This window comes from Lactuca virosa, chromosome 1, assembly GCF_052849685.1.
Source record: "Lactuca virosa cultivar CGN04683 chromosome 1, Lactuca_virosa_CGN04683_v6, whole genome shotgun sequence".
Taxonomy (NCBI): Eukaryota; Viridiplantae; Streptophyta; class Magnoliopsida; order Asterales; family Asteraceae; genus Lactuca; species Lactuca virosa.
Window position 1 is genome coordinate 260,612,440 of NC_136426.1, and position 19,134 is coordinate 260,631,573.

Sequence of the window (19,134 nt, forward strand, 5' to 3'; positions counted from 1 at the left end):
TTCATGGTTGATGCTTTTCGTATTTTTGGAACGGAGCCGATCGGTCACGTGGGTCCCACGCCTCGCGTACGAAAACAAAGGAGGTTCTGCGTCTTTTAAGACATAAAAGCAATAAGCATGGATAGTATTTCGGGTGCGATCATACCAGCACTAATGCACCGGATCCCATCAGAACTCCGCTGTGAAGCGTGCTTGGGCGAGAGCAGTACTAGGATGGTGACCCCCTGGGAAGTTGTCGTGTTGCACCCCCCTTTTTCGTTGCCCGTTTGCGTTTTTTTAGATTTTACGTGTGTTTTTTTTGTTTTTTTTTTCTTTCTTGCTATTTCTATGCTCGCGTGGCCTCCGCTTCATGGTTGATGGTTTTCGTATGTTTGGAACGGAGCTGATCGGTCATGTGGGTCCACGCCTCGCGTACGAAAACAAAGGAGGTTCTGCGTCTTTTAAGACATAAAAGCAATAAGCATGGATACTATTTCAGGTGCGATCATACCAGCACTAATGCACCGGATCCCATCAGAACTCCGCAGTTAAGCGTGCTTGGGCGAGAGTAGTACTAGGATGGGTGACCCCCTGGGAAGTCCTCGAGTTGCACCCCCTTTTTCGTTGACCGTTTGCGTTTTTTTAGATTTTACGTGCGGTTTTTTTTTTGTTTTTTTTTTCTTTCTTGCTATTTCTATGCTCGGGTGGCCTCCGTTTCATGGTTCATGGTTTTCGTATTTTTGGAACGGAGCCGATCGGTCACGTGGGTCCCACGCCTCGCGTACGAAAACAAAGGAGGTTCTGCGTCTTTTAAGACATAAAAGCAATAAGCATGGATAGTATTTCGGGTGCGATCATACCAGCACTAATGCACCGGATCCCATCAGAACTCCGCTGTGAAGCGTGCTTGAGCGAGAGTAGTACTAGGATGGTGACCCCTTGGGAAGTTGTCGTGTTGCACCCCCCTTTTTCGTTGCCCGTTTGCGTTTTTTTAGATTTTACGTGTGTTTTTTTTGTTTTTTTTTCTTTCTTGCTATTTCTATGCTCGCGTGGCCTCCGCTTCATGGTTGATGGTTTTCGTATTTTTGGAACGGAGCTGATCGGTCACGTGGGTCCCACGCCTCGCGTACGAAAACAATGGAGGTTCTGCGTCTTTTAAGACATAAAAGCAATAAGCATGGATACTATTTCAGGTGCGATCATACCAGCACTAATGCACCGGATCCCATCAGAACTTCGCAGTTAAGCGTGCTTGGGCGAGAGTAGTACTAGGATGGGTGACCCCCTGGGAAGTCCTCGAGTTGCACCCCCTTTTTCGTTGACCGTTTGCGTTTTTTTAGATTTTACGTGCGGTTTTTTTTTTGTTTTTTTTTTTCTTTCTTGCTATTTCTATGCTCGGGTGGCCTCCGTTTCATGGTTCATGGTTTTCGTATTTTTGGAACGGAGCCGATCGGTCACGTGGGTCCCACGCCTCGCATACGAAAACAAAGGAGGTTCTGCGTCTTTTAAGACATAAAAGCAATAAGCATGGATAGTATTTCGGGTGCGATCATACCAGCACTAATTCACCGGATCCCATCAGAACTCCGCAGTTAAGCATGCTTGGGCGAGAGTAGTACTAGGATGGGTGACTACCTGGTAAGTCCTCGTGTTGCACCTCCTTTTTCTTTGCCCGTTTGCGTTTTTTTAGATTTTACGTGCGGTTTTTTTTTTGTTTTTTTTTCTTTCTTGCTATTTCTATGCTCGGGTGGCCTCCGCTTCATGGTTGATGCTTTTCGTATTTTTGGAACGGAGCCGATCGGTCACGTGGGTCCCACGCCTCGCGTACGAAAACAAAGGAGGTTCTGCGTCTTTTAAGACATAAAAGCAATAAGCATGGATAGTATTTCGGGTGCGATCATACCAGCACTAATGCACCGGATCCCATCAGAACTCCGCTGTGAAGCGTGCTTGGGCGAGAGCAGTACTAGGATGGTGACCCCCTGGGAAGTTGTCGTGTTGCACCCCCCTTTTTCGTTGCCCGTTTGCGTTTTTTTAGATTTTACGTGTGTTTTTTTTGTTTTTTTTTTCTTTCTTGCTATTTCTATGCTCGCGTGGCCTCCGCTTCATGGTTGATGGTTTTCGTATGTTTGGAACGGAGCTGATCGGTCATGTGGGTCCCACGCCTCGCGTACGAAAACAAAGGAGGTTCTGCGTCTTTTAAGACATAAAAGCAATAAGCATGGATACTATTTCAGGTGCGATCATACCAGCACTAATGCACCGGATCCCATCAGAACTCCGCAGTTAAGCGTGCTTGGGCGAGAGTAGTACTAGGATGGGTGACCCCCTGGGAAGTCCTCGAGTTGCACCCCCTTTTTCGTTGACCGTTTGCGTTTTTTTAGATTTTACGTGCGGTATTTTTTTTGTTTTTTTTTCTTTCTTGCTATTTCTATGCTCGGGTGGCCTCCGTTTCATGGTTCATGGTTTTCGTATTTTTGGAACGGAGCCGATCGGTCACGTGGGTCCCACGCCTCGCGTACGAAAACAAAGGAGGTTCTGCGTCTTTTAAGACATAAAAGCAATAAGCATGGATAGTATTTCGGGTGCGATCATACCAGCACTAATGCACCGGATCCCATCAGAACTCCGCTGTGAAGCGTGCTTGAGCGAGAGTAGTACTAGGATGGTGACCCCTTGGGAAGTTGTCGTGTTGCACCCCCCTTTTTCGTTGCCCGTTTGCGTTTTTTTAGATTTTACGTGTGTTTTTTTTGTTTTTTTTTCTTTCTTGCTATTTCTATGCTCGCGTGGCCTCCGCTTCATGGTTGATGGTTTTCGTATTTTTGGAACGGAGCTGATCGGTCACGTGGGTCCCACGCCTCGCGTACGAAAACAATGGAGGTTCTGCGTCTTTTAAGACATAAAAGCAATAAGCATGGATACTATTTCAGGTGCGATCATACCAGCACTAATGCACCGGATCCCATCAGAACTTCGCAGTTAAGCGTGCTTGGGCGAGAGTAGTACTAGGATGGGTGACCCCCTGGGAAGTCCTCGAGTTGCACCCCCTTTTTCGTTGACCGTTTGCGTTTTTTTAGATTTTACGTGCGGTTTTTTTTTTGTTTTTTTTTTCTTTCTTGCTATTTCTATGCTCGGGTGGCCTCCGTTTCATGGTTCATGGTTTTCGTATTTTTGGAACGGAGCCGATCGGTCACGTGGGTCCCACGCCTCGCATACGAAAACAAAGGAGGTTCTGCGTCTTTTAAGACATAAAAGCAATAAGCATGGATAGTATTTCGGGTGCGATCATACCAGCACTAATTCACCGGATCCCATCAGAACTCCGCAGTTAAGCATGCTTGGGCGAGAGTAGTACTAGGATGGGTGACTACCTGGTAAGTCCTCGTGTTGCACCTCCTTTTTCTTTGCCCGTTTGCGTTTTTTTAGATTTTACGTGCGGTTTTTGTTTTGTTTTTTTTTCTTTCTTGCTATTTCTATGCTCGGGTGGCCTCCGCTTCATGGTTGATGCTTTTCGTATTTTTGGAACGGAGCCGATCGGTCACGTGGGTCCCACGCCTCGCGTACGAAAACAAAGGAGGTTCTGCGTCTTTTAAGACATAAAAGCAATAAGCATGGATAGTATTTCGGGTGCGATCATACCAGCACTAATGCACCGGATCCCATCAGAACTCCGCTGTGAAGCGTGCTTGGGCGAGAGCAGTACTAGGATGGTGACCCCCTGGGAAGTTGTCGTGTTGCACCCCCCTTTTTCGTTGCCCGTTTGCGTTTTTTTAGATTTTACGTGTGTTTTTTTTGTTTTTTTTTTCTTTCTTGCTATTTCTATGCTCGCGTGGCCTCCGCTTCATGGTTGATGGTTTTCGTATGTTTGGAACGGAGCTGATCGGTCATGAGGGTCCCACGCCTCGCGTACGAAAACAAAGGAGGTTCTGCGTCTTTTAAGACATAAAAGCAATAAGCATGGATACTATTTCAGGTGCGATCATACCAGCACTAATGCACCGGATCCCATCAGAACTCCGCAGTTAAGCGTGCTTGGGCGAGAGTAGTACTAGGATGGGTGACCCCCTGGGAAGTCCTCGAGTTGCACCCCCTTTTTCGTTGACCGTTTGCGTTTTTTTAGATTTTACGTGCGGTTTTTTTTTTGTTTTTTTTTTCTTTCTTGCTATTTCTATGCTCGGGTGGCCTCCGTTTCATGGTTCATGGTTTTCGTATTTTTGGAACGGAGCCGATCGGTCACGTGGGTCCCACGCCTCGCGTACGAAAACAAAGGAGGTTCTGCGTCTTTTAAGACATAAAAGCAATAAGCATGGATAGTATTTCGGGTGCGATCATACCAGCACTAATGCACCGGATCCCATCAGAACTCCGCTGTGAAGCGTGCTTGAGCGAGAGTAGTACTAGGATGGTGACCCCTTGGGAAGTTGTCGTGTTGCACCCCCCTTTTTCGTTGCCCGTTTGCGTTTTTTTAGATTTTACGTGTGTTTTTTTTGTTTTTTTTTCTTTCTTGCTATTTCTATGCTCGCGTGGCCTCCGCTTCATGGTTGATGGTTTTCGTATTTTTGGAACGGAGCTGATCGGTCACGTGGGTCCCACGCCTCGCGTACGAAAACAATGGAGGTTCTGCGTCTTTTAAGACATAAAAGCAATAAGCATGGATACTATTTCAGGTGCGATCATACCAGCACTAATGCACCGGATCCCATCAGAACTTCGCAGTTAAGCGTGCTTGGGCGAGAGTAGTACTAGGATGGGTGACCCCCTGGGAAGTCCTCGAGTTGCACCCCCTTTTTCGTTGACCGTTTGCGTTTTTTTAGATTTTACGTGCGGTTTTTTTTTTGTTTTTTTTTTCTTTCTTGCTATTTCTATGCTCGGGTGGCCTCCGTTTCATGGTTCATGGTTTTCGTATTTTTGGAACGGAGCCGATCGGTCACGTGGGTCCCACGCCTCGCATACGAAAACAAAGGAGGTTCTGCGTCTTTTAAGACATAAAAGCAATAAGCATGGATAGTATTTCGGGTGCGATCATACCAGCACTAATTCACCGGATCCCATCAAAACTCCGCAGTTAAGCGTGCTTGGGCGAGAGTAGTACTAGGATGGGTGACCCCCTGGTAAATCCTCGTGTTGCACCTCCTTTTTCGTTGCCCATTTGCGTTTTTTTAGATTTTACGTGCGGTTTTTTTTTTGTTTTTTTTTTCTTTCTTGCTATTTCTATGCTCGGGTGGCCTCCGCTTCATGGTTGATGCTTTTCGTATTTTTGGAACGGAGCCGATCGGTCACGTGGGTCCCACGCCTCGCGTACGAAAACAAAGGAGGTTCTGCGTCTTTTAAGACATAAAAGCAATAAGCATGGATAGTATTTCGGGTGCGATCATACCAGCACTAATGCACCGGATCCCATCAGAACTCCACTGTGAAGCGTGCTTGGGCGAGAGTAGTACTAGGATGGGTGACCCCCGGGAAGTTGTCGTGTTGCACCCTCCTTTTTCGTTGCCCGTTTGCGTTTTTTTAGATTTTACGTGTGGTTTTTTTTGTTTTTTTTTCTTTCTTGCTATTTCTATGCTGGCGTGGCCTCCGCTTCATGGTTCATGGTTTTCGTATTTTTGGAACGGAGCTGATCGGTCACGTGGGTCCCACGCCTCGCGTACGAAAACAAAGGAGGTTCTGCGTCTTTTAAGACATAAAAGCAATAAGCATGGATAGTATTTCGGGTGCGATCATACCAGCACTAATGCACCGGATCCCATCAGAACTCCGCTGTGAAGCGTGCTTGAGCGAGAGTAGTACTAGGATGGGTGACCCCCTGGGAAGTCCTCGTGTTGCACCGCCCTTTTTCGTTGCCTGTTTGCGTTTTTTTAGATTTTACGTGCGGTTTTTTTTTGTTTTTTTTTTCTTTCTTGTTATTTCTATGCTCGGGTGGCCTCCGCTTCATGGTTGATGGTTTTCGTATTTTTAGAACGGAGCTGATCGGTCACGTGGGTCCCACGCCTCGCGTACGAAAACAAAGGAGGTTCTGCGTCTTTTAAGATATAAAAGCAATAAGCATTAATAGTATTTCGGGTGCGATCATACCAGCACTAATGCACCGGATCCCATCAGAACTCCGCAGTTAAGCGTGCTTGGGTGAGAGTAGTATTAGGATGGGTGACCCCCTGGGAAGTCCTCGTGTTGAACCCACCCTATTTTCGTTGCTCGTTTGCGTTTTTTTAGATTTTACGTGCGGTTTTTTTTTTGTTTTTTTCTTTCTTGCTATTTCTATGCTCGGGTGGCCTCCGCTTCATGGGTGATAGTTTTCGTATTTTTGGAACGGAGCCGGTCGGTCACGTGGGTCCCACGCCTCGCGTACGAAAACAAAGGAGGTTCTGCGTCTTTTAAGACATAAAAGCAATAAGCATGGATAGTATTTCGGGTGCGATCATACCAGCACTAATGCACCGGATCCCATCAGAACTCCGCTGTGAAGCGTGCTTGGGCGAGAGTAGTACTAGGATGGTGACCCCCTGGGAAGTTGTCGTGTTGCACCCCCCTTTTTCGTTGCCCGTTTGCGTTTTTTTAGATTTTACGTGTGTTTTTTTTGTTTTTTTTTTCTTTCTTGCTATTTCTATGCTCGCGTGGCCTCCGCTTCATGGTTGATGGTTTTCGTATTTTTGGAACGGAGCTGATCGGTCACGTGGGTCCCACGCCTCGCGTACGAAAACAAAGGAGGTTCTGCGTCTTTTAAGACATAAAAGCAATAAGCATGGATACTATTTCAGGTGCGATCATACCAGCACTAATGCACCGGATCCCATCAGAACTCCGCAGTTAAGCGTGCTTGGGCGAGAGTAGTACTAGGATGGGTGACCCCCTGGGAAGTCCTCGAGTTGCACCCACTTTTTCGTTGACCGTTTGCATTTTTTTAGATTTTACGTGCGGTTTTTTTTTTTGTTTTTTTTTTCTTTCTTGCTATTTCTATGCTCGGGTGGCCTCCGTTTCATGGTTCATGGTTTTCGTATTTTTGGAACGGAGCCAATCGGTCACGTGGGTCGCACGCCTCGCGTACGAAAACAAAGGAGGTTCTGCGTCTTTTAAGACATAAAAGCAATAAGCATGGATAGTATTTCGGGTGCGATCATACCAGCACTAATTCACCGGATCCCATCAGAACTCCGCAGTTAAGCGTGCTTGGGCGAGAGTAGTACTAGGATGGGTGACCCCCTGGTAAATCCTCGTGTTGCACCTCCTTTTTCGTTGCCCATTTGCGTTTTTTTAGATTTTACGTGCTGTTTTTTTTTTGTTTTTTTTTCTTTCTTGCTATTTCTATGCTCGGGTGGCCTCCGCTTCATGGTTGATGCTTTTCGTATTTTTGGAACGGAGCCGATCGGTCACGTGGGTCCCACGCCTCGCGTACGAAAACAAAGGAGGTTCTGCGTCTTTTAAGACATAAAAGCAATAAGCATGGATAGTATTTCGGGTGCGATCATACCAGCACTAATGCACCGGATCCCATCAGAACTCCACTGTGAAGCGTGCTTGGGCGAGAGTAGTACTAGGATGGGTGACCCCCGGGAAGTTGTCGTGTTGCACCCCCCTTTTTCGTTGCCCGTTTGCGTTTTTTTAGATTTTACGTGTGGTTTTTTTTGTTTTTTTTTTCTTTCTTGCTATTTCTATGCTTGCGTGGCCTCCGCTTCATGGTTCATGGTTTTCGTATTTTTGGAACGGAGCTGATCGGTCACGTGGGTCCCACGCCTCGCGTACGAAAACAAAGGAGGTTCTGCGTCTTTTAAGACATAAAAGCAATAAGCATGGATAGTGTTTCGGGTGCGATCATACCAGCACTAATGCACCGGATCCCATCAGAACTCCGCTGTGAAGCGTGCTTGAGCGAGAGTAGTACTAGGATGGTGACCCCCTGGGAAGTTGTCGTGTTGCACCCCCCTTTTTCGTTGCACGTTTGCGTTTTTTTAGATTTTACGTGTGTTTTTTTTGTTTTTTTTTCTTTCTTGCTATTTCTATGCTCGCGTGGCCTCCGCTTCATGGTTGATGGTTTTCGTATTTTTGGAACGGAGCTGATCGGTCACGTGGGTCCCACGCCTCGCGTACGAAAACAAAGGAGGTTCTGCGTCTTTTAAGACATAAAAGCAATAAGCATGGATAGTATTTCGGGTGCGATCATACCAGCACTAATTCACCGGATCCCATCAGAACTCCGCAGTTAAGCGTGCTTGGGCGAGAGTAGTACTAGGATGGGTGACCCCCTGGGAAGTCCTCGAGTTGCACCCCCTTTTTCGTTGACCGTTTGCGTTTTTTTAGATTTTACGTGCGGTTTTTTTTTGTTTTTTTTTTCTTTCTTGCTATTTCTATGCTCGGGTGGCCTCCGTTTCATGGTTCATGGTTTTCGTATTTTTGGAACGGAGCCGATCGGTCACGTGGGTCCCACGCCTCGCATACGAAAACAAAGGAGGTTCTGCGTCTTTTAAGACATAAAAGCAATAAGCATGGATAGTATTTCGGGTGCGATCATACCAGCACTAATTCACCGGATCCCATCAGAACTCCGCAGTTAAGCGTGCTTGGGCGAGAGTAGTACTAGGATGGGTGACCCCCTGGGAAGTCCTCGTGTTGCACCGCCCTTTTTCGTTGCCCGTTTGCGTTTTTTTAGATTTTACGTGCGGTTTTTTTTTGTTTTTTTTTCTTTCTTGTTATTTCTATGCTCGGGTGGCCTCCGCTTCATGATTGATGGTTTTCGTATTTTTAGAACGGAGCTGATCGGTCACGTGGGTCCCACGCCTCGCGTACGAAAACAAAGGAGGTTCTGCGTCTTTTAAGATATAAAAGCAATAAGCATTAATAGTATTTCGGGTGCGATCATACCAGCACTAATGCACCGGATCCCATCAGAACTCCGCAGTTAAGCGTGCTTGGGTGAGAGTAGTATTAGGATGGGTGACCCCCTGGGAGGTCCTCGTGTTGAACCCACCCTATTTTCGTTGCTCGTTTGCGTTTTTTTAGATTTTACGTGCGGTTTTTTTTTTGTTTTTTTCTTTCTTGCTATTTCTATGCTCGGGTGGCCTCCGCTTCATGGGTGATAGTTTTCGTATTTTTGGAACGGAGCCGGTCGGTCACGTGGGTCCCACGCCTCGCGTACGAAAACAAAGGAGGTTCTGCGTCTTTTAAGACATAAAAGCAATAAGCATGGATAGTATTTCGGGTGCGATCATACCAGCACTAATGCACCGGATCCCATCAGAACTCCGCTGTGAAGCGTGCTTGGGCGAGAGTAGTACTAGGATGGTGACCCCCTGGGAAGTTGTCGTGTTGCACCCCCCTTTTTCGTTGCCCGTTTGCGTTTTTTTAGATTTTACGTGTGTTTTTTTTGTTTTTTTTTTCTTTCTTGCTATTTCTATGCTCGCGTGGCCTCCGCTTCATGGTTGATGGTTTTCGTATTTTTGGAACGGAGCTGATCGGTCACGTGGGTCCCACGCCTCGCGTACGAAAACAAAGGAGGTTCTGCGTCTTTTAAGACATAAAAGCAATAAGCATGGATACTATTTCAGGTGCGATCATACCAGCACTAATGCACCGGATCCCATCAGAACTCCGCAGTTAAGCGTGCTTGGGCGAGAGTAGTACTAGGATGGGTGACCCCCTGGGAAGTCCTCGAGTTGCACCCCCTTTTTCGTTGACCGTTTGCGTTTTTTTAGATTTTACGTGCGGTTTTTTTTTAGTTTTTTTTTCTTTCTTGCTATTTCTATGCTCGGGTGGCCTCCGTTTCATGGTTCATGGTTTTCGTATTTTTGGAACGGAGCCAATCGGTCACGTGGGTCCCACGCCTCGCGTACGAAAACAAAGGAGGTTCTGCGTCTTTTAAGACATAAAAGCAATAAGCATGGATAGTATTTCGGGTGCGATCATACCAGCACTAATTCACCGGATCCCATCAGAACTCCGCAGTTAAGCGTGCTTGGGCGAGAGTAGTACTAGGATGGGTGACCCCCTCGTAAATCCTCGTGTTGCACCTCCTTTTTCGTTGCCCATTTGCGTTTTTTTAGATTTTACGTGCGGTTTCTTTTTTTGTTTTTTTTTCTTTCTTGCTATTTCTATGTTCGGGTGGCCTCCGCTTCATGGTTGATGCTTTTCGTATTTTTGGAACGGAGCCGATCGGTCACGTGGGTCCCACGCCTCGCGTACGAAAACAAAGGAGGTTCTGCGTCTTTTAAGACATAAAAGCAATAAGCATGGATAGTATTTCGGGTGCGATCATACCAGCACTAATGCACCGGATCCCATCAGAACTCCACTGTGAAGCGTGCTTGGGCGAGAGTAGTACTAGGATGGGTGACCCCCGGGAAGTTGTCGTGTTGCACCCCCCTTTTTCGTTGCCCGTTTGCGTTTTTTTAGATTTTACGTGTGGTTTTTTTTGTTTTTTTTTTCTTTCTTGCTATTTCTATGCTCGCGTGGCCTCCGCTTCATGGTTCATGGTTTTCGTATTTTTGGAACGGAGCTGATCGGTCACGTGGGTCCCAGGCCTCGCGTACGAAAACAAAGGAGGTTCTGCGTCTTTTAAGACATAAAAGCAATAAGCATGGATAGTATTTCGGGTGCGATCATACCAGCACTAATGCACCGGATCCCATCAGAACTCCGCTGTGAAGCGTGCTTGGGCGAGAGTAGTACTAGGATGGGTGACCCCCTGGGAAGTCCTCGTGTTGCACCGCCCTTTTTCGTTGCCCGTTTGCGTTTTTTTAGATTTTACGTGCGGTTTTTTTTTGTTTTTTTTCTTTCTTGTTATTTCTATGCTCGGGTGGCCTCCGCTTCATGGTTGATGGTTTTCGTATTTTTAGAACGGAGCTGATCGGTCACGTGGGTCCCACGCCTCGCGTACGAAAACAAAGGAGGTTCTGCGTCTTTTAAGATATAAAAGCAATAAGCATTAATAGTATTTCGGGTGCGATCATACCAGCACTAATGCACCGGATCCCATCAGAACTCCGCAGTTAAGCGTGCTTGGGTGAGAGTAGTATTAGGATGGGTGACCCCCTGGGAAGTCCTCGTGTTGAACCCACCCTATTTTCGTTGCTCGTTTGCGTTCTTTTAGATTTTACGTGCGGTTTTTTTTTTGTTTTTTTCTTTCTTGCTATTTCTATGCTCGGGTGGCCTCCGCTTCATGGGTGATAGTTTTCGTATTTTTGGAACGGAGCCGGTCGGTCACGTGGGTCCCACGCCTCGCGTACGAAAACAAAGGAGGTTCTGCGTCTTTTAAGACATAAAAGTAATAAGAATGGATAGTATTTCGGGTGCGGTCATACCAGCACTAATGCACTGGATCCCATCAGAACTCTGCAGTTAAGCGTGCTTGGGCGAGAGTAGTACTAGGATGGGTGACCCCCTGGGAAGTCCTCGTGTTGCACCCCCCCTTTTTCGTTGCCCGTTTGCGTTTTTTTAGATTTTACGTGCGGTTTTTTTTGTTTTTTTTTTCTTTCTTGCTATTTCTATGCTCGGGTGGCCTCCGCTTCATGGTTCATGGTTTTCGTATTTTTGGAACGGAGCCGATCGGTCAAGTGGGTCCCACGCCTCGCGTACGAAAACAAAGGAGGTTCTGCGTCTTTTAAGACATAAAAGCAATAAGCATGGATAGTATTTCGGGTGCGATCATACCAGCACTAATGCACCGGATCCCATCAGAACTCCGCAGTTAAGCGTGTTTGGGCGTGAGTAGTACTAGGATGGGTGACCCCTTGGGAAGTCCTCGTGTTACACCCCCCCTTTTTCATTGCCCGTTTGCGTTTTTTTAGATTTTACGTGTGGTTTTTTTTGTTTTTTTTTCTTTCTTGCTATTTCTATGCTCGGGTGGCCTCCGCATCATGGTTCATGGTTTTCGTATTTTTGGAACGGAGCCAATCGGTCACGTGGGTCCCACGCCTCGCGTACGAAAACAAAGGAGGTTCTGCGTCTTTTAAGACATAAAAGCAATACGCATGGATAGTATTTCGGGTGCGATCATACCAGCACTAATGCACCGGATCCCATAAGAACTCCGCAGTTAAGCGTGCTTGGGCGAGAGTAGTACTAGGATGGGTGACCCCCTGGGAAGTCCTCGTGTTGCACCCTCCTTTTCGTTGCCCGTTTGCGTTTTTTTAGATTTTACGTGCGGTTTTTTTTTTGTTTTTTTTTCTTTCTTGCTATTTCTATGCTCGGGTGGCCTCCGTTTCATGGTTCATGGTTTTCGTATTTTTGGAACGGAGCCGATCGGTCACGTGGGTCCCACGCCTCGCGTACGAAAACAAAGGAGGTTCTGCGTCTTTTAAGACATAAAAGCAATAAGCATGGATAGTATTTCGGGTGCGATCATACCAGCACTAATGCACCGGATCCCATCAGAACTCCGCTGTGAAGCGTGCTTGGGCGAGAGTAGTACTAGGATGGGTGACCCCCTGGGAAGTCCTCGTGTTGCACCGCCCTTTTTCGTTGCCCGTTTGCGTTTTTTTAGATTTTACGTGCGGTTTTTTTTTTGTTTTTTTTTCTTTCTTGCTATTTCTATGCTCGGGTGGCCTCCGTTTCATGGTTCATGGTTTTCGTATTTTTGGAACGGAGCCGATCGGTCACGTGGGTCCCACGCCTCGCGTACGAAAACAAAGGAGGTTCTGCGTCTTTTAAGACATAAAAGCAATAAGCATGGATAGTATTTCGGGTGCGATCATACCAGCACTAATTCACCGGATCCCATCAGAACTCCGCAGTTAAGCATGTTTGGGCGAGAGTAGTACTAGGATGGGTGACCCCCTGGTAAGTCCTCGTGTTGCACCTCCTTTTTCGTTGCCCGTTTGCGTTTTTTTAGATTTTACGTGCGGTTTTTGTTTTGTTTTTTTTTTCTTTCTTGCTATTTCTATGCTCGGGTGGCCTCCGCTTCATGGTTGATGCTTTTCGTATTTTTGGAACGGAGCCGATCGGTCACGTGGGTCCCACGCCTCGCGTACGAAAACAAAGGAGGTTCTGCGTCTTTTAAGACATAAAAGCAATAAGCATGGATAGTATTTCGGGTGCGATCATACCAGCACTAATGCACCGGATCCCATCAGAACTCCGCTGTGAAGCGTGCTTGGGCGAGAGTAGTACTAGGATGGTGACCCCCTGGGAAGTTGTCGTGTTGCACCCCCCTTTTTCGTTGCCCGTTTGCGTTTTTTTAGATTTTACGTGTGTTTTTTTTGTTTTTTTTTTCTTTCTTGCTATTTCTATGCTCGCGTGGCCTCCGCTTCATGGTTGATGGTTTTCGTATTTTTGGAACGGAGCTGATCGGTCACGTGGGTCCCACGCCTCGCGTACGAAAACAAAGGAGGTTCTGCGTCTTTTAAGACATAAAAGCAATAAGCATGGATACTATTTCAGGTGCGATCATACCAGCACTAATGCACCGGATCCCATCAGAACTCCGCAGTTAAGCGTGCTTGGGCGAGAGTAGTACTAGGATGGGTGACCCCCTGGGAAGTCCTCTAGTTGCACCCCCTTTTTCGTTGACCGTTTGCGTTTTTTTAGATTTTACGTGCGTTTTTTTTTGTTTTTTTTTTCTTTCTTGCTATTTCTATGCTCGGGTGGCCTCCGTTTCATGGTTCATGGTTTTCGTATTTTTGGAACGGAGCCGATCGGTCACGTGGGTCCCACGCCTCGCGTACGAAAACAAAGGAGGTTCTGCGTCTTTTAAGACATAAAAGCAATAAGCATGGATAGTATTTCGGGTGCGATCATACCAGCACTAATTCACCGGATCCCATCAGAACTCCGCAGTTAAGCGTGCTTGGGCGAGAGTAGTACTAGGATGGGTGACCCCCTGGTAAATCCTCGTGTTGCACCTCCTTTTTCGTTGCCCATTTGCGTTTTTTTAGATTTTACGTGCGGTTTTTTTTTTGTTTTTTTTTCTTTCTTGCTATTTCTATGCTCGGGTGGCCTCCGCTTCATGGTTGATGCTTTTCGTATTTTTGGAACGGAGCCGATCGGTCACGTGGGTCCCACGCCTCGCGTACGAAAACAAAGGAAGTTCTGCGTCTTTTAAGACATAAAAGCAATAAGCATGGATAGTATTTCGGGTGCGATCATACCAGCACTAATGCACCGGATCCCATCAGAACTCCACTGTGAAGCGTGCTTGGGCGAGAGTAGTACTAGGATGGGTGACCCCCGGGAAGTTGTCGTGTTGCACCCCCCTTTTTCGTTGCCCGTTTGCGTTTTTTTAGATTTTACGTGTGGTTTTTTTTGTTTTTTTTTTCTTTCTTGCTATTTCTATGCTCGCGTGGCCTCCGCTTCATGGTTCATGGTTTTCGTATTTTTGGAACGGAGCTGATCGGTCACGTGGGTCCCACGCCTCGCGTACGAAAACAAAGGAGGTTCTGCGTCTTTTAAGACATAAAAGCAATAAGCATGGATAGTATTTCGGGTGCGATCATACCAGCACTAATGCACCGGATCCCATCAGAACTCCGCTGTGAAGCGTGCTTGGGCGAGAGTAGTACTAGGATGGGTGACCCCCTGGGAAGTCCTCGTGTTGCACCGCCCTTTTTCGTTGCCCGTTTGCGTTTTTTTAGATTTTACGTGCGGTTTTTTTTTGTTTTTTTTTCTTTCTTGTTATTTCTATGCTCGGGTGGCCTCCGCTTCATGGTTGATGGTTTTCGTATTTTTAGAACGGAGCTGATCGGTCACGTGGGTCCCACGCCTCGCGTACGAAAACAAAGGAGGTTCTGCGTCTTTTAAGATATAAAAGCAATAAGCATTAATAGTATTTCGAGTGCGATCATACCAGCACTAATGCACCGGATCCCATCAGAACTCCGCAGTTAAGCGTGCTTGGGTGAGAGTAGTATTAGGATGTGTGACCCCCTGGGAAGTCCTCGTGTTGAACCCACCCTATTTTCGTTGCTCGTTTGCGTTTTTTTAGATTTTACGTGCGGTTTTTTTTTTGTTTTTTTCTTTCTTGCTATTTCTATGCTCGGGTGGCCTCCGCTTCATGGGTGATAGTTTTCGTATTTTTGGAACGGAGCCGGTCGGTCACGTGGGTCCCACGCCTCGCGTACGAAAACAAAGGAGGTTCTGCGTCTTTTAAGACATAAAAGTAATAAGAATAGATAGTATTTCGGGTGCGGTCATACCAGCACTAATGCACTGGATCCCATCAGAACTCTGCAGTCAAGCGTGCTTGGGCGAGAGTAGTACTAGGATGGGTGACCCCCTGGGAAGTCCTCGTGTTGCACCCCCCCCTTTTTCGTTGCCCGTTTGCGTTTTTTTAGATTTTACGTGCGGTTTTTTTTGTTTTTTTTTCTTTCTTGCTATTTCTATGCTCGGGTGGCCTCCGCTTCATGGTTCATGGTTTTCGTATTTTTGGAACGGAGCCGATCGGTCAAGTGGGTCCCACGCCTCGCGTACGAAAACAAAGGAGGTTCTGCGTCTTTTAAGACATAAAAGCAATAAGCATGGATAGTATTTCGGGTGCGATCATACCAGCACTAATGCACCGGATCCCATCAGAACTCCGCAGTTAAGCGTGTTTGGGCGTGAGTAGTACTAGGATGGGTGACCCCTTGGGAAGTCCTCGTGTTACACCCCCCCTTTTTCATTGCCCGTTTGCGTTTTTTTAGATTTTAAGTGCGGTTTTTTTTGTTTTTTTTTCTTTCTTGCTATTTCTATGCTCGGGTGGCCTCCGCATCATGGTTCATGGTTTTCGTATTTTTGGAACGGAGCCAATCGGTCACGTGGGTCCCACGCCTCGCGTACGAAAACAAAGGAGGTTCTGCGTCTTTTAAGACATAAAAGCAATACGCATGGATAGTATTTCGGGTGCGATCATACCAGCACTAATGCACCGGATCCCATAAGAACTCCGCAGTTAAGCGTGCTTGGGCGAGAGTAGTACTAGGATGGGTGACCCCCTGGGAAGTCCTCGTGTTGCACCCTCCTTTTTCGTTGCCCGTTTGCGTTTTTTTAGATTTTACGCACGGTTTTTTTTTTGTTTTTTTTTCTTTCTTGCTATTTCTATGCTCGGGTGGCCTCCGTTTCATGGTTCATGGTTTTCGTATTTTTGGAACGAAGCCGATCGGTCACGTGGGTCCCACGCCTCGCGTACGAAAACAAAGGAGGTTCTGCGTCTTTTAAGACATAAAAGCAATAAGCATGGATAGTATTTCGGGTGCGATCATACCAGCACTAATGCACCGGATCCCATCAGAACTCCGCTGTGAAGCGTGCTTGGGCGAGAGTAGTACTAGGATGGGTGACCCCCTGGGAAGTCCTCGTGTTGCACCGCCCTTTTTCGTTGCCCGTTTGCGTTTTTTTAGATTTTACGTGCGGTTTTTTTTTTGTTTTTTTTTTCTTTCTTGCTATTTCTATGCTCGGGTGGCCTCCGTTTCATGGTTCATGGTTTTCGTATTTTTGGAACGGAGCCGATCGGTCACGTGGGTCCCACGCCTCGCGTACGAAAACAAAGGAGGTTCTGCGTCTTTTAAGACATAAAAGCAATAAGCATGGATAGTATTTCGGGTGCGATCATACCAGCACTAATTCACCGGATCCCATCAGAACTCCGCAGTTAAGCGTGCTTGGGCGAGAGTAGTACTAGGATGGGTGACCCCCTGGTAAGTCCTCGTGTTGCACCTCCTTTTTCGTTGCCCGTTTGCGTTTTTATAGATTTTACGTGCGGTTTTTTTTTGTTTTTTTTTTCTTTCTTGCTATTTCTATGCTCGGGTGGCCTCCGCTTCATGGTTGATGCTTTTCGTATTTTTGGAACGGAGCCGATCGGTCACATGGGTCCCACGCCTCGCGTACGAAAACAAAGGAGGTTCTGCGTCTTTTAAGACATAAAAGCAATAAGCATGGATAGTATTTCGGGTGCGATCATACCAGCACTAATGCACCGGATCCCATCAGAACTCCGCTGTGAAGCGTGCTTGGGCGAGAGTAGTACTAGGATGGTGACCCCCTGGGAAGTTGTCGTGTTGCACCCCCCTTTTTCGTTGCCCGTTTGCGTTTTTTTAGATTTTACGTGTGTTTTTTTTGTTTTTTTTTCTTTCTTGCTATTTCTATGCTCGCGTGGCCTCCGCTTTATGGTTGATGGTTTTCGTATTTTTGGAACGGAGCTGATCGGTCACGTGGGTCCCACGCCTCGCGTACGAAAACAAAGGAGGTTCTGCGTCTTTTAAGACATAAAAGCAATAAGCATGGATACTATTTCAGGTGCGATCATACCAGCACTAATGCACCGGATCCCATCAGAACTCCGCAGTTAAGCGTGCTTGGGCGAGAGTAGTACTAGGATGGGTGACCCCCTGGGAAGTCCTCGAGTTGCACCCCCTTTTTCGTTGCCCGTTTGCGTTTTTTTAGATTTTACGCACGGTTTTTTTTTGTTTTTTTTTTCTTTCTTGCTATTTCTATGCTCGGGTGGCCTCCGTTTCATGGTTCATGGTTTTCGTATTTTTGGAACGGAGCCGATCGGTCACGTGGGTCCCACGCCTCGCGTACGAAAACAAAGGAGGTTCTGCGTCTTTTAAGACATAAAAGCAATAAGCATGGATAGTATTTCGGGTGCGATCATACCAGCACTAATGCACCGGATCCCATCAGAACTCCGCTGTGAAGCGTGCTTGGGCGAGAGTAGTACTAGGATGGGTGACCCCCTGGGAAGTCCTCGTGTTGCACCGCCCTTTTTCGTTGCCCGTTTGCGTTTTTTTAGATTTTACGTGCGGTTTTTTTTTTGTTTTTTTTTCTTTCTTGCTATTTCTATGCTCGGGTGGCCTCCGCTTCATGGTTGATGCTTTTCGTATTTTTGGAACGGAGCCGATCGGTCACGTGGGTCCCACGCCTCGCGTACGAAAACAAAGGAGGTTATGCGTCTTTTAAGACATAAAGGCAATAAGCATGGATAGTATTTCGGGTGCGATCATACCAGCACTAATGCACCGGATCCCATCAGAACTCCACTGTGAAGCGTGCTTGGGCGAGAGTAGTACTAGGATGGGTGACCCCCGGGAAGTTGTCGTGTTGCACCCCCCTTTTTCGTTGCCCGTTTGCGTTTTTTTAGATTTTACGTGTGGTTTTTTTTGTTTTTTTTTCTTTCTTGCTCTTTCTATGCTCGCGTGGCCTCCGCTTCATGGTTCATGGTTTTCGTATTTTTGGAACGGAGCTGATCGGTCACGTGGGTCCCACGCCTCGCGTACGAAAACAAAGGAGGTTCTGCGTCTTTTAAGACATAAAAGCAATAAGCATGGATAGTATTTCGGGTGCGATCATACCAGCACTAATGCACCGGATCCCATCAGAACTCCGCTGTGAAGCGTGCTTGGGCGAGATTAGTACTAGGATGGGTGACCCCCTGGGAAGTCCTCGTGTTGCACCGCCCTTTTTCGTTGCCCGTTTGCGTTTTTTTAGATTTTACGTGCGGTTTTTTTTTGTTTTTTTTTTCTTTCTTGTTATTTCTATGCTCGGGTGGCCTCCGCTTCATGGTTGATGGTTTTCGTATTTTTAGAACGGAGCTGATCGGTCACGTGGGTCCCACGCCTCGCGTACGAAAACAAAGGAGGTTCTGAGTCTATTAAGATATAAAAGCAATAAGCATTAATAGTATTTCGGGTGCGATCATACCAGCACTAATGCACCGGATCCCATCAGAACTCCGCAGTTAAGCGTGCTTGGGTGAGAGTAGTATTAGGATGGGTGACCCCCTGGGAAGTCCTCGTGTTGAACCCACCCTATTTTCGTTGCTCGTTTGCGTTTTTTTAGATTTTACGTGCGTTTTTTTTTTTTGTTTTTTTCTTTCTTGTTATTTCTATGCTCGGGTGGCCTCCGCTTCATGGGTGATAGTTTTCGTATTTTTGGAACGGAGCCGGTCGGTCACGTGGGTCCCACGCCTCGCGTACGAAAACAAAGGAGGTTCTGCGTCTTTTAAGACATAAAAGTAATAAGAATGGATAGTATTTCGGGTGCGGTCATACTAGCACTAATGCACTGGATCCCATCAGAACTCTGCAGTTAAGCATGCTTGGGCGAGAGTAGTACTAGGATGGGTGACCCCCTGGGAAGTCCTCGTGTTACACCCCCCCTTTTTCGTTGCCCGTTTGCGTTTTTTTAGATTTTACGTGCGGTTTTTTTTGTTTTTTTTTCTTTCTTGCTATTTCTATGCTCGGGTGGCCTCCGCTTCAT

At 46.7% G+C, this 19,134-nt stretch overlaps 55 non-coding genes across 55 annotated transcripts; all 55 read left to right on the forward strand.

Moving 5' to 3' along the window:
- The first annotated feature begins 131 nt into the window (after nucleotides 1-131).
- LOC145150653 (5S ribosomal RNA) lies at nucleotides 132-249 on the forward strand. Its single transcript, XR_013731464.1, has one exon. It is a non-coding gene; the product is annotated as a 5S ribosomal RNA (ribosomal RNA).
- Nucleotides 250-476: 227 nt separating this feature from the next.
- Nucleotides 477-595, forward strand: LOC145144711 (5S ribosomal RNA). Its single transcript, XR_013725716.1, has one exon. It is a non-coding gene; the product is annotated as a 5S ribosomal RNA (ribosomal RNA).
- Nucleotides 596-825: 230 nt separating this feature from the next.
- On the forward strand, nucleotides 826-943 carry LOC145151063 (5S ribosomal RNA). Its single transcript, XR_013731860.1, has one exon. It is a non-coding gene; the product is annotated as a 5S ribosomal RNA (ribosomal RNA).
- Nucleotides 944-1,170: 227 nt separating this feature from the next.
- On the forward strand, nucleotides 1,171-1,289 carry LOC145147524 (5S ribosomal RNA). The gene has a single exon (XR_013728423.1). It is a non-coding gene; the product is annotated as a 5S ribosomal RNA (ribosomal RNA).
- A 231-nt stretch (nucleotides 1,290-1,520) lies between these two features.
- LOC145150336 (5S ribosomal RNA) lies at nucleotides 1,521-1,639 on the forward strand. The gene has a single exon (XR_013731154.1). It is a non-coding gene; the product is annotated as a 5S ribosomal RNA (ribosomal RNA).
- Nucleotides 1,640-1,868: 229 nt separating this feature from the next.
- LOC145150654 (5S ribosomal RNA) lies at nucleotides 1,869-1,986 on the forward strand. The gene has a single exon (XR_013731465.1). It is a non-coding gene; the product is annotated as a 5S ribosomal RNA (ribosomal RNA).
- Nucleotides 1,987-2,214: 228 nt separating this feature from the next.
- On the forward strand, nucleotides 2,215-2,333 carry LOC145144712 (5S ribosomal RNA). The gene has a single exon (XR_013725717.1). It is a non-coding gene; the product is annotated as a 5S ribosomal RNA (ribosomal RNA).
- A 229-nt stretch (nucleotides 2,334-2,562) lies between these two features.
- On the forward strand, nucleotides 2,563-2,680 carry LOC145151064 (5S ribosomal RNA). Its single transcript, XR_013731861.1, has one exon. It is a non-coding gene; the product is annotated as a 5S ribosomal RNA (ribosomal RNA).
- Nucleotides 2,681-2,907: 227 nt separating this feature from the next.
- LOC145147525 (5S ribosomal RNA) lies at nucleotides 2,908-3,026 on the forward strand. The gene has a single exon (XR_013728424.1). It is a non-coding gene; the product is annotated as a 5S ribosomal RNA (ribosomal RNA).
- Nucleotides 3,027-3,256: 230 nt separating this feature from the next.
- Nucleotides 3,257-3,375, forward strand: LOC145150337 (5S ribosomal RNA). Its single transcript, XR_013731155.1, has one exon. It is a non-coding gene; the product is annotated as a 5S ribosomal RNA (ribosomal RNA).
- A 229-nt stretch (nucleotides 3,376-3,604) lies between these two features.
- Nucleotides 3,605-3,722, forward strand: LOC145150655 (5S ribosomal RNA). The gene has a single exon (XR_013731466.1). It is a non-coding gene; the product is annotated as a 5S ribosomal RNA (ribosomal RNA).
- Nucleotides 3,723-3,950: 228 nt separating this feature from the next.
- LOC145144713 (5S ribosomal RNA) lies at nucleotides 3,951-4,069 on the forward strand. Its single transcript, XR_013725718.1, has one exon. It is a non-coding gene; the product is annotated as a 5S ribosomal RNA (ribosomal RNA).
- A 230-nt stretch (nucleotides 4,070-4,299) lies between these two features.
- LOC145151066 (5S ribosomal RNA) lies at nucleotides 4,300-4,417 on the forward strand. Its single transcript, XR_013731862.1, has one exon. It is a non-coding gene; the product is annotated as a 5S ribosomal RNA (ribosomal RNA).
- Nucleotides 4,418-4,644: 227 nt separating this feature from the next.
- LOC145147526 (5S ribosomal RNA) lies at nucleotides 4,645-4,763 on the forward strand. The gene has a single exon (XR_013728425.1). It is a non-coding gene; the product is annotated as a 5S ribosomal RNA (ribosomal RNA).
- A 230-nt stretch (nucleotides 4,764-4,993) lies between these two features.
- LOC145150174 (5S ribosomal RNA) lies at nucleotides 4,994-5,112 on the forward strand. The gene has a single exon (XR_013730999.1). It is a non-coding gene; the product is annotated as a 5S ribosomal RNA (ribosomal RNA).
- Nucleotides 5,113-5,342: 230 nt separating this feature from the next.
- On the forward strand, nucleotides 5,343-5,460 carry LOC145150802 (5S ribosomal RNA). The gene has a single exon (XR_013731614.1). It is a non-coding gene; the product is annotated as a 5S ribosomal RNA (ribosomal RNA).
- A 228-nt stretch (nucleotides 5,461-5,688) lies between these two features.
- Nucleotides 5,689-5,807, forward strand: LOC145149775 (5S ribosomal RNA). The gene has a single exon (XR_013730622.1). It is a non-coding gene; the product is annotated as a 5S ribosomal RNA (ribosomal RNA).
- A 230-nt stretch (nucleotides 5,808-6,037) lies between these two features.
- LOC145149692 (5S ribosomal RNA) lies at nucleotides 6,038-6,156 on the forward strand. The gene has a single exon (XR_013730544.1). It is a non-coding gene; the product is annotated as a 5S ribosomal RNA (ribosomal RNA).
- A 230-nt stretch (nucleotides 6,157-6,386) lies between these two features.
- LOC145150396 (5S ribosomal RNA) lies at nucleotides 6,387-6,504 on the forward strand. The gene has a single exon (XR_013731222.1). It is a non-coding gene; the product is annotated as a 5S ribosomal RNA (ribosomal RNA).
- A 228-nt stretch (nucleotides 6,505-6,732) lies between these two features.
- LOC145145915 (5S ribosomal RNA) lies at nucleotides 6,733-6,851 on the forward strand. The gene has a single exon (XR_013726867.1). It is a non-coding gene; the product is annotated as a 5S ribosomal RNA (ribosomal RNA).
- A 231-nt stretch (nucleotides 6,852-7,082) lies between these two features.
- On the forward strand, nucleotides 7,083-7,201 carry LOC145148407 (5S ribosomal RNA). The gene has a single exon (XR_013729293.1). It is a non-coding gene; the product is annotated as a 5S ribosomal RNA (ribosomal RNA).
- A 229-nt stretch (nucleotides 7,202-7,430) lies between these two features.
- Nucleotides 7,431-7,548, forward strand: LOC145150708 (5S ribosomal RNA). The gene has a single exon (XR_013731515.1). It is a non-coding gene; the product is annotated as a 5S ribosomal RNA (ribosomal RNA).
- Nucleotides 7,549-7,777: 229 nt separating this feature from the next.
- Nucleotides 7,778-7,895, forward strand: LOC145150981 (5S ribosomal RNA). The gene has a single exon (XR_013731782.1). It is a non-coding gene; the product is annotated as a 5S ribosomal RNA (ribosomal RNA).
- A 227-nt stretch (nucleotides 7,896-8,122) lies between these two features.
- LOC145144125 (5S ribosomal RNA) lies at nucleotides 8,123-8,241 on the forward strand. The gene has a single exon (XR_013725143.1). It is a non-coding gene; the product is annotated as a 5S ribosomal RNA (ribosomal RNA).
- Nucleotides 8,242-8,470: 229 nt separating this feature from the next.
- LOC145145308 (5S ribosomal RNA) lies at nucleotides 8,471-8,589 on the forward strand. Its single transcript, XR_013726287.1, has one exon. It is a non-coding gene; the product is annotated as a 5S ribosomal RNA (ribosomal RNA).
- A 229-nt stretch (nucleotides 8,590-8,818) lies between these two features.
- On the forward strand, nucleotides 8,819-8,937 carry LOC145150111 (5S ribosomal RNA). Its single transcript, XR_013730938.1, has one exon. It is a non-coding gene; the product is annotated as a 5S ribosomal RNA (ribosomal RNA).
- A 230-nt stretch (nucleotides 8,938-9,167) lies between these two features.
- On the forward strand, nucleotides 9,168-9,285 carry LOC145150397 (5S ribosomal RNA). The gene has a single exon (XR_013731223.1). It is a non-coding gene; the product is annotated as a 5S ribosomal RNA (ribosomal RNA).
- Nucleotides 9,286-9,513: 228 nt separating this feature from the next.
- LOC145144714 (5S ribosomal RNA) lies at nucleotides 9,514-9,632 on the forward strand. Its single transcript, XR_013725719.1, has one exon. It is a non-coding gene; the product is annotated as a 5S ribosomal RNA (ribosomal RNA).
- A 229-nt stretch (nucleotides 9,633-9,861) lies between these two features.
- Nucleotides 9,862-9,980, forward strand: LOC145149656 (5S ribosomal RNA). The gene has a single exon (XR_013730509.1). It is a non-coding gene; the product is annotated as a 5S ribosomal RNA (ribosomal RNA).
- Nucleotides 9,981-10,210: 230 nt separating this feature from the next.
- On the forward strand, nucleotides 10,211-10,328 carry LOC145150709 (5S ribosomal RNA). The gene has a single exon (XR_013731516.1). It is a non-coding gene; the product is annotated as a 5S ribosomal RNA (ribosomal RNA).
- Nucleotides 10,329-10,557: 229 nt separating this feature from the next.
- On the forward strand, nucleotides 10,558-10,676 carry LOC145147687 (5S ribosomal RNA). Its single transcript, XR_013728583.1, has one exon. It is a non-coding gene; the product is annotated as a 5S ribosomal RNA (ribosomal RNA).
- A 228-nt stretch (nucleotides 10,677-10,904) lies between these two features.
- On the forward strand, nucleotides 10,905-11,023 carry LOC145149693 (5S ribosomal RNA). Its single transcript, XR_013730545.1, has one exon. It is a non-coding gene; the product is annotated as a 5S ribosomal RNA (ribosomal RNA).
- Nucleotides 11,024-11,253: 230 nt separating this feature from the next.
- LOC145145500 (5S ribosomal RNA) lies at nucleotides 11,254-11,372 on the forward strand. The gene has a single exon (XR_013726470.1). It is a non-coding gene; the product is annotated as a 5S ribosomal RNA (ribosomal RNA).
- A 230-nt stretch (nucleotides 11,373-11,602) lies between these two features.
- On the forward strand, nucleotides 11,603-11,721 carry LOC145146713 (5S ribosomal RNA). The gene has a single exon (XR_013727644.1). It is a non-coding gene; the product is annotated as a 5S ribosomal RNA (ribosomal RNA).
- Nucleotides 11,722-11,950: 229 nt separating this feature from the next.
- On the forward strand, nucleotides 11,951-12,069 carry LOC145154929 (5S ribosomal RNA). The gene has a single exon (XR_013735397.1). It is a non-coding gene; the product is annotated as a 5S ribosomal RNA (ribosomal RNA).
- A 229-nt stretch (nucleotides 12,070-12,298) lies between these two features.
- LOC145147688 (5S ribosomal RNA) lies at nucleotides 12,299-12,417 on the forward strand. The gene has a single exon (XR_013728584.1). It is a non-coding gene; the product is annotated as a 5S ribosomal RNA (ribosomal RNA).
- Nucleotides 12,418-12,647: 230 nt separating this feature from the next.
- On the forward strand, nucleotides 12,648-12,766 carry LOC145150352 (5S ribosomal RNA). Its single transcript, XR_013731169.1, has one exon. It is a non-coding gene; the product is annotated as a 5S ribosomal RNA (ribosomal RNA).
- A 230-nt stretch (nucleotides 12,767-12,996) lies between these two features.
- LOC145150398 (5S ribosomal RNA) lies at nucleotides 12,997-13,114 on the forward strand. The gene has a single exon (XR_013731224.1). It is a non-coding gene; the product is annotated as a 5S ribosomal RNA (ribosomal RNA).
- A 228-nt stretch (nucleotides 13,115-13,342) lies between these two features.
- On the forward strand, nucleotides 13,343-13,461 carry LOC145148785 (5S ribosomal RNA). The gene has a single exon (XR_013729653.1). It is a non-coding gene; the product is annotated as a 5S ribosomal RNA (ribosomal RNA).
- A 228-nt stretch (nucleotides 13,462-13,689) lies between these two features.
- LOC145148408 (5S ribosomal RNA) lies at nucleotides 13,690-13,808 on the forward strand. The gene has a single exon (XR_013729294.1). It is a non-coding gene; the product is annotated as a 5S ribosomal RNA (ribosomal RNA).
- Nucleotides 13,809-14,037: 229 nt separating this feature from the next.
- On the forward strand, nucleotides 14,038-14,155 carry LOC145150711 (5S ribosomal RNA). Its single transcript, XR_013731518.1, has one exon. It is a non-coding gene; the product is annotated as a 5S ribosomal RNA (ribosomal RNA).
- Nucleotides 14,156-14,384: 229 nt separating this feature from the next.
- On the forward strand, nucleotides 14,385-14,503 carry LOC145147689 (5S ribosomal RNA). Its single transcript, XR_013728585.1, has one exon. It is a non-coding gene; the product is annotated as a 5S ribosomal RNA (ribosomal RNA).
- A 229-nt stretch (nucleotides 14,504-14,732) lies between these two features.
- On the forward strand, nucleotides 14,733-14,851 carry LOC145151095 (5S ribosomal RNA). The gene has a single exon (XR_013731887.1). It is a non-coding gene; the product is annotated as a 5S ribosomal RNA (ribosomal RNA).
- Nucleotides 14,852-15,081: 230 nt separating this feature from the next.
- Nucleotides 15,082-15,200, forward strand: LOC145147317 (5S ribosomal RNA). Its single transcript, XR_013728224.1, has one exon. It is a non-coding gene; the product is annotated as a 5S ribosomal RNA (ribosomal RNA).
- A 230-nt stretch (nucleotides 15,201-15,430) lies between these two features.
- LOC145146714 (5S ribosomal RNA) lies at nucleotides 15,431-15,549 on the forward strand. Its single transcript, XR_013727645.1, has one exon. It is a non-coding gene; the product is annotated as a 5S ribosomal RNA (ribosomal RNA).
- A 229-nt stretch (nucleotides 15,550-15,778) lies between these two features.
- On the forward strand, nucleotides 15,779-15,897 carry LOC145154930 (5S ribosomal RNA). The gene has a single exon (XR_013735398.1). It is a non-coding gene; the product is annotated as a 5S ribosomal RNA (ribosomal RNA).
- A 230-nt stretch (nucleotides 15,898-16,127) lies between these two features.
- On the forward strand, nucleotides 16,128-16,246 carry LOC145147690 (5S ribosomal RNA). The gene has a single exon (XR_013728586.1). It is a non-coding gene; the product is annotated as a 5S ribosomal RNA (ribosomal RNA).
- A 231-nt stretch (nucleotides 16,247-16,477) lies between these two features.
- Nucleotides 16,478-16,596, forward strand: LOC145148143 (5S ribosomal RNA). Its single transcript, XR_013729041.1, has one exon. It is a non-coding gene; the product is annotated as a 5S ribosomal RNA (ribosomal RNA).
- Nucleotides 16,597-16,825: 229 nt separating this feature from the next.
- Nucleotides 16,826-16,943, forward strand: LOC145150399 (5S ribosomal RNA). The gene has a single exon (XR_013731225.1). It is a non-coding gene; the product is annotated as a 5S ribosomal RNA (ribosomal RNA).
- A 227-nt stretch (nucleotides 16,944-17,170) lies between these two features.
- On the forward strand, nucleotides 17,171-17,289 carry LOC145144716 (5S ribosomal RNA). Its single transcript, XR_013725721.1, has one exon. It is a non-coding gene; the product is annotated as a 5S ribosomal RNA (ribosomal RNA).
- A 229-nt stretch (nucleotides 17,290-17,518) lies between these two features.
- On the forward strand, nucleotides 17,519-17,637 carry LOC145147692 (5S ribosomal RNA). The gene has a single exon (XR_013728588.1). It is a non-coding gene; the product is annotated as a 5S ribosomal RNA (ribosomal RNA).
- A 230-nt stretch (nucleotides 17,638-17,867) lies between these two features.
- LOC145150712 (5S ribosomal RNA) lies at nucleotides 17,868-17,985 on the forward strand. Its single transcript, XR_013731519.1, has one exon. It is a non-coding gene; the product is annotated as a 5S ribosomal RNA (ribosomal RNA).
- A 228-nt stretch (nucleotides 17,986-18,213) lies between these two features.
- On the forward strand, nucleotides 18,214-18,332 carry LOC145148209 (5S ribosomal RNA). The gene has a single exon (XR_013729104.1). It is a non-coding gene; the product is annotated as a 5S ribosomal RNA (ribosomal RNA).
- A 230-nt stretch (nucleotides 18,333-18,562) lies between these two features.
- Nucleotides 18,563-18,681, forward strand: LOC145149694 (5S ribosomal RNA). Its single transcript, XR_013730546.1, has one exon. It is a non-coding gene; the product is annotated as a 5S ribosomal RNA (ribosomal RNA).
- A 231-nt stretch (nucleotides 18,682-18,912) lies between these two features.
- On the forward strand, nucleotides 18,913-19,031 carry LOC145150415 (5S ribosomal RNA). The gene has a single exon (XR_013731241.1). It is a non-coding gene; the product is annotated as a 5S ribosomal RNA (ribosomal RNA).
- Nucleotides 19,032-19,134: the final 103 nt, after the last annotated feature.